This window comes from Lagopus muta, chromosome 4, assembly GCF_023343835.1.
Source record: "Lagopus muta isolate bLagMut1 chromosome 4, bLagMut1 primary, whole genome shotgun sequence".
Classification (NCBI taxonomy): Eukaryota; Metazoa; Chordata; class Aves; order Galliformes; family Phasianidae; genus Lagopus; species Lagopus muta.
In genome coordinates, this window is record NC_064436.1 from 24,591,115 (window position 1) to 24,599,434 (window position 8,320).

An 8,320-nucleotide genomic window follows, 5' to 3' on the forward strand; every position below is an offset into this window, starting at 1 on the left:
AAGCAGGATATGTACTTAGATCTTGGTGTGATTGAATTTAGTTTGTTGAACACTGGCACCTATAGTTTGTGATCATTTTTTCTAGCATGTGGTAAATAAAACAATCCAAATCTGTATTTTTTTCACTTAATCTCTTCCTAGAAGTCCACACAATATTTGAACTGTCATATGAGAGTGTAATATTTTGCTTTTAGTGAAATATGCTACTGAGAATCTGTCTGTAATTAGCAATGTGTTTTTTTTTTTTTCTCTCACTTTTTTTTTTTCTTTATAAAAAGTTATTTCCTTTCTGATGTCCGTTCTTTGCCATTGCTTTTGGCAAAGTCAGCTTCCTTCACTAAATCATCTTCCTCTTATTTGACAGCCAACAGTGACAACTGAACCTATTTGGTTAATCCCCTATAGTTCACTTGTAGATAAAATGTCCTAGGGCAGCAGGAGGGGAGTCAGAATTTGACTTTGCTTGTCTGGTATCAATGAAGAGTTACAATAAAGAACTGAAACCATGTGAAACCAACAAAAGCACTTGCTGGAAAGAAGTCATTTCTTATCTACGTATGCTACATAAACTATATACAGGATGTCTCCTATGGAAAGAGATGTTCATAGGTCCAGATTCTACAATAAACCCTTTATGTCTCATGCATCTTATCTGACAAGTGAAGGTTAATCTGCACTGTGTTATCTATTACATAAAAGTGACAGCATTTGAAGAAATTGGGAATATTGTAATTAAATTCTTGAAAATTTAAAATGCTGCAGTTCATTCGGTGCTGGGTCTGGTCTTGCACAAGATCTTCATCAATGACCTTGATGAGGGGATAGTGGCCACCCTCAGCAAGTTTGCTGATGGTATGAAGTTGGGAGGATTGGCTGACACGCCTGAAAGCTGTGCTGCCATTCAGCAAGACCTGGACAGGCTGGAGAGCTGGGCAGAAAAAAACCGGATGAGGTTTAACAAAAGCAAGTGTAGAGTCTTGCATCTGGGGAGGAATAATTGCATGCACTGGTACAGGTTGGGGGATGACCTGCTGGAGAGGAGCTCTGCGGAGAGGGACCTGGGTGTCCTGGTGGATGACAGGTTGGCCATGAGCCAGCAGTGTGCCCTTGTGGCTAAGAGTGCCAATGGCATCCTGGGGTGCATTAAAAAGAACATGTCCAGCAGGTCGAGGGAGGTCATCCTTCCCCTCTACTCTGCCCTGGTAAGGCCTCATCTGGAGTACTGCGTCCAGTTCTGGGCTCCCCAGTACAAAAAAGACAGGGATCTCTTGGAAAGAGTCCAGCGGAGGGCCACGAAGATGGTGAAGGGCCTGGAGCATCTCTCCTATGAGGAAAGGCTGAGTGAAGTGGGTCTGTTCAGCCTTGAGAAAAGAAGACTGAGAGGGGACCTGATCCAGGTCTATAAATATCTAAGGTGCGGGGGGCAGAATGGCGAGGCTGGACTTTTTTCAGTGGTGAGTGGAGACAGGACAAGGGGAAATGGCTGGAAACTGGAGCATAGGAAGTTCCACACAAACATACGCAAGAACTTCTTTACAGTGAGGGTGACGGAGCACTGGAACAGGCTGCCCAGGGAGGTGGTGGAGTCTCCTGCTCTGGAGATGTTCAAGGCCTACCTGGATGCCTACCTGTGCTACCTGCTGTAGGGAACCTGCTTTGGCAGGGGGGTTGGACTCAATGATCTCTGGTGGTCCCTTCCAACCCCTACAATTCTGTGATTTTGTGATAAGATGTACTTTGCAAGAAAATGAGACTTTTTCCTTATTTTTCCTTCTATTACTGGAAAATGGGAATGGAGGTTGTGCAGCAATATTCTTGTACTGTCCCACTTCTTCCAAAGAACAGTCTAGAGGGAATATATGTTTGCTCCTTTTCATTGTGTCTACTTAGCTCAAGGCTTTCTCAAGTTTGAAAGAATGTCTACTAGAGAAATGTTTTTCAGTGTTGCTTTTGCTCTGTAATTGAAGAAAATTTGCCAGAAGTCTTAAGAGAATTTTTAACAGTAGTTCATTGATACTGCTGAAAAAAGAAATAAAAATCCTTCATTTGAGAGATAAATTAGCACTTCAAGTTCTCTAGAGACAAATCTCTATTAATTTTCTAAGTTGATAATTTTTTAATATTCAAGTCAAATGTGAATGATTACTTGTACTGTATCACTATAAATTAGTTGCAGCCTTTCTACTTTTGGTTTAATAAATGGTTGTTTTTGTTGAAGTTGCAGCCATTGTCAGATGAATCAGAAGCTAGTTATTTTGTGCACCTTTTTCATATATGTGTTTGCATGTATATGTGTATATACATGTATTTCCAAATTGCAGTGATCTAGAAAATGTTCCATCAGTATTTGTTGTGGACTGTAAATTAATTTAACAAAGACAGCTTCAAATCTGTGCGGAATTATGACCTGGTGTGTGTTATAAATACACTCAATTTTAATGCAAAATTTATGATTTTAAAACAAAACAGAAAAACCTTCTGATGAAGTTAAACCATCCTGTGTAAAATGGATATTCATATGATTTCTAGCAGTAATAGTAAAAAATGAAAAAATCATTTCAAATGATTATAGAAAGCTATAATCTTTTCACAAAATAATTCATAACCATCATCAGCCAGAGCTGAGTATGCTAAGGGAATCTGAAGGAGATAAAAAATAAAAATTAATGCTGCTGTTCTCTGAATTAACACAAAATCTGTGTTCAGAATATAAATAGTAGAATGAAGAATAGGTGAATGGAAACGTAATCAGAAAAATTTCTTCAATCAGAGGCTTTTCTTCTATTTCTTTTATCAGTCAAGATAAGTTTTTCTGATTCCAATGCTGTGTTCTATGGAAAAATAATTTCCATTTCAATAAATGAACTTTCCTTTAAGTTCACAGATTTAAAACTTTTCTGTGGTTTATTAAGCAGTTCTTATCTTTTCTAATTTGTTTTTGAACATGGTAATAGGCTGCAAGTGGTTGTGATGAGACAGAAGGCCAAATGATGCTGCCTCTCTTAGGGAGAAGATGTTTATGCAAGACGATTTATAATACAAGAGGATTGATATATAGTAAGTCATGAGCTGTTCAGAGTACTCCTTCATAGCATGCTTTCAAGCATCACTTTCTCTCTGATGATAGCAAATTAGCATCATGGCCATTATGCTTTCTGAGAACTTTAGTAGATTTCAGGTAATTTCTGTGAATATCAGGAACTGTACAAAGCAAAGCTTATGCTGTTGGTACATTTCTTTAAGTGAGGGAGACTGATTTTTCATGAGGAAGTTTGTTGAAGTTCACAGGTGGTTGAATCATGAAGTAGAAATAAAGACATTTAACTTTTTATTTTTACTTCTTGTTTTCTGGTTCAAATTCCTTTTCCTATGTGAGGATGAACATATTTTTTTGAAAATGAATGCATTGACAAATTGTGCAGGCATATATACTTCTGTCAGTGAGCTCCAGCAGAGCAATAACAGCTAATGTATTATAGGCTCAGTATCATGGAGTATTAAGTAGCAGATCCTACATTTGTGCTGTTTTTTTTTTTCTTTAGATATTTGTTTCAAACAATTAAATAGAATAAATATCTACATGTTTCATTTTAGAAAATTACTTTAATCAAATAATAGGAAACATGCAAGTATTTAAATTTTTGCTATTGGGATAAAAATAGTGATTTATTTATTTATTTTTACTATCATGGCAAAATCGGAGGTTTTAGGAAATCCTGAATTTTTTATGCTATATTTAAATCATACAACACCTGCATTCCTTGTGTTCTGTTGCATGAAATATTAATGAAGGCAAAATACTCATCTTTATTCTCCCTTTAATAACTAGTGTGAATAATTTAACTCAGTTATATGTGAGTTAGCTGTCTGTACCTAAATGTGCATTTATCTGCAACTGTTTGTAGAAAGAGGGAAGAGATCTCTATTGTTAGCTATAACTACTGCAGCTGCTAGTTAGATTAATATCCCTGTGTTGGTTTAACAGAATTGCCTGTTATTAAAACCGCAGCAACTGGCTAATGCTAAAAATGAATATTCTATAAAATAATGTTTTCACTGGATAAATATTTTAATGGTTAACATTGGTAGGTGCTGGTTTCTAGCTGTACTTCCCTGTTTGGGCTCAGGGTGAGTTACAGTGTTGTCCACATTTGCCTCTTCAGCTGATTTTATTCCCCTGCTCTGAATTTGCCTTTGCCACTGTAGACTAGCTAATTGGCTTGAGAAAATGCATGTCCTCATCATAAAACAATACGATATCTACAAATGACCCTCCAACAGTAAGATCTATTTTACAAGAGTGAAAACATCATCAAAATACTTAGTGTATTTTTTTCTGTACATCCACTCCCACATAATCAGAATCCTCATTTTCTGCCAAAAATAGCAAGGTGAAGATCTCTATAGGGAAGTGCAAATTGATTTATATCTCAGCCTTTACGTTTCAATCAATTCTATTTGTTATATGAACTTCCCTTAGGTGCCTCTATCTATTAGTTGTTCCCTTAAGTTTCATTCCAGAAGAGTGACTGCAAGCCATTTAATATAAAGAAAAGCCTGGTAATAGAAGTCATCAAGTAAAACTCAAAATTATTTTTTTTTTCCAAATATAATGTCCAAAATATTTGCAAATAATATATGAGGACTACTCTGAAAGCAATGTCTCCTGTTTCACAATGGCCCATGATGTTAGAGGCAGATGTTGGTGGTATGACAGCAGAGATTGAACCTTCCCAAAGATATTTCTTTATATTTTATTGCTGTGTAACAGATGGCAGCAAAGGGGCAGTCTGACAGAATGGTATCTGACATAGGAGTGTGTATAAAGCAAAGGGGTGTCATTGAATTCTCCATGCAGGAAAAAGCAGAAAAAAACTGCACCCAGTGAAATTCATTCATACTTGCTAATTGTTTATGGTGAACAGTCAGTGGTTGTGAGCACAGTGAGATGGTGGGTGAGTGATGTGTTTCAGTGGGGCAACAATGGCATGAAAGACAAGTCATGTTCTGGATGATCGTGCACAACTTTCATAGGATGAAATGAAGAACATCTCGATCAGCTGATCCATATAAATCTCTTAATAGTAGTGATACATTTAAAAAAGGTGTTTTGTAGCTAGAATTTGCTTTATCAAATAGTATTATTATTACCTTTCATCTGTTATAGTTTCCATGGAAATAAATAGCAGGGATGCCTATGTGTTTAACAGCTGTATGTGTGATAAGAAAGTCAGTACGAGCCTTTGTATATTGATTTATTTATGAGATTTGAAATGTACCCCTTTTGGCAGTCTGGAAGCTAGGAAGAGACACCTTTCTTTAAATGCAGCTATGCTGAACTACGTATGTTGACATTAAGGAGAGAAAAACAAAATCTGTCTATATATGCACCATATGTACTTTAAGATGTCTTCTCTGCAGTTGCATTTGGCAATAGTAATCATTTTATTAAAAACTATAATAAAAGGCAAATTTGTTTCTGTAGAAGATGACTTTTTGTCTTAAACTTGCTAAAACTGTTTTTATGGATAGAATTAAGAGATTAAGTGTATGTGGTTGGCTTCTGAGTGAGGGAAAGTAAGCGTGAGTTCCTGCTGTTCCCTCATTTTTAGATAGCTTTAATCATTTCTGGTGATGCATCTTACATATTTCAGCAGCAGCCAAGTTTTTAATAAAGATGGCTTTGACCTTATTCATTTATAAAAACTGTCTGTGTAGAGTGGATAGTAATAATTGGGCAACTTCAGGGGTGCCCTAGCTGCTGGTCAAACTTGAATGATTTAAGCAGCCTTTTTCAATTCATTAGGGCTATTCTGTAACCAAGTTCCGTTTTTACCATAATTGAGAATTTCATAGCTGGAAAAATAAAAACAAGCAATATAGAAAAAGATGGCAGGTGACAGGATTGGTGAGGTTTTCTCTTCTGCAATCTGAACAAACCAGGAGATTGATATAGAAAGCACTGATCCCAAGAAAGAACCCTGGGTTTTACAGCTTGTGACCATCCTGCAAGTGGATTTAAATCCATTGGTTTTTACAGTTGAATATAATGTACTGTTGAATGCAATCTATTTTGTTTAGACAACTAAATATCAGTTGAATGTTCATTGTTCTATTACGGTTGACTTATGACGAGAACATAGTTGGAGTTATCCTTACTATTTTCAATTACTGTCATAGTAGAACTGAAGAAGGAAAGCTTAAACATAGTTGAGATGGGATTATAACTCCCTAGCTTTGAAATTTGGCAGCTTGGGTAAGGCCTATAACTTGGAAATTGTTTAAGAAGACACGTAAGAGGGATTGTAATTACTCTGCATGTCAATTTTATTATTTCACCATTTTTATTGGAAAATCTACATATTCAAGAACAGAAAGATGTTTACAGATTTACCTTGTTGCATTAGAATATGTAAAGATATTCTTTATTCCTGCATCTGCTGTTGATAATTTTCAAGAATTTTGTTAGTATAGTCTTCCTTCTTTCACTAAAATACAGAAACTCAAAGTCATTCTGGTTCTTTAGATTTCTCAATTGGTTGTGCAAGAGGAAATACTTCATCTTTGCATGGTTTTCTTCTGCTAGGATGCTTTTATTACGTTAAAAAGATATTCTTACTTTGCTATGTGTCATGAGGAGTTCGGCTGTAGTCTTTGCCCTCTGCTGGGGAGATGGGTAGCCTGGCTAGGAATAGCACATACCTGGACACAGGTGAAGACTACTTTGCTTCAAGGATGCATAGGATTACTGTTGACAGGTACAGTTTGGGGAAGCAGAATGAGAAGCCAGGCTGTAGGTAATGATGTAAAAAGTCTGTATTTATACTCTCTGAGATAAGCTTGGCCAGTTTAAGTTTTGCCACTCTGGCTTGTTTGGCTTTGTCAAGTTCTGAGAATGCACCAACTTGCAAACAGGGTGGATAATCAACAATTGTACCTTCAAGGATGGATGTGATTTTGCTCTTAAAAAGGTGTATAAAAATACTGAGATGATTAAGAGCTTAAAATGATTACTATTCCTTAAAAATATCCAGTCTACATGAACTCATACAAAGCAGTGGTAGCTGATTAAACTTATGAAGTACTTTATATTAAAAAAAAAAAAGTGTGCATCTCAAATCAGCTGCTCAAATCACTTACAAGTGCTGTGGCATTTGAAATAAGCTGCAGGTAGTGGAGCTGCTGAGTTGTAAACCTTGTGAAGTGTGTGTTAATTGCATGTTTCTGTCATGTGGGCACGTGCTGCTGTTGCTAAGTTATCTCAAGATGACAACAGATGCTGTGTTTACTGATTTTGCTGGGAAAAAAATGCTTTCATGTCGTACCTGATATGCTAAGACCATGACCTCATCCCACACAGGCTTATTAGTAATGATGAGCAGCAGTTAAGTCCCTCCACCTAATAAGCAACTTCTCTGAAATACTTTGTGCACTAGCATTAAAAGAAAAATCCACTGATAATGACAAAAATAGACATTTCCTGCTGAAGGACAGGGTATACCTTTTGACTGGAAATAATACCTAGACATGCTGCAATTTGGACTTCAGATATTTGACTAGGAGTGAATCCATTCTTAAAAAAATTGTTTTATATGTGCTGTACTATAAATGCATGGTCTTCCTTCATGGTATAGGCAATAGCCTTTTCTTGTGTAGAAATCATCCCTTACACCTAAGATGAAGGAAGAACCATAACTAAAAGAGATGGATTATTGTAATAGAAAAGAGTGGATGGATACTCTTAAAATTGATAGGATTTCTGTATTTCTCCAGTTTTATGCCCTCATTTATACCATAACATAGTGGTAATTCATCACAAAACTACGTGGAAAGGTGTTGCCCTTAGGCAGTGGATTCAGCATGACTTTGTCAATAGATTACCTAAACAGCATGTGGTGCTCTCATCTGTATATATAGCTCACCTCATGACTAATTACCCATAATCACCTTTTGAAACAAGATTGCTGGAAATGATGTATGTGCTCTGCATCCAATATTCAATGCTAGAAGTAAGTTTACTAGAAAATTGATGTTCCTTTATAAACAATCAAATTCTGTGGCCAAAAGCAAATGTAAGCCAGTAAATTCTTTCATTGAAGAGATTTTCATTGCTAGTTTACTTAGATTTGATGCTCTAAACAAATATCCCCATTTAGGGAGACGTATTAGAAAAGTGAATTATTTATGTATTGTCCTAGAATTATTTCTACACATCCATTCTTGCTCCAGATGTTGTCATAATCTGAATTTGTCATTTTTTTTCCACTCAAAAATATTGGTGTGAAGAGTTGCTATGAGTAGTGTTTAAGATTTCTTTTTT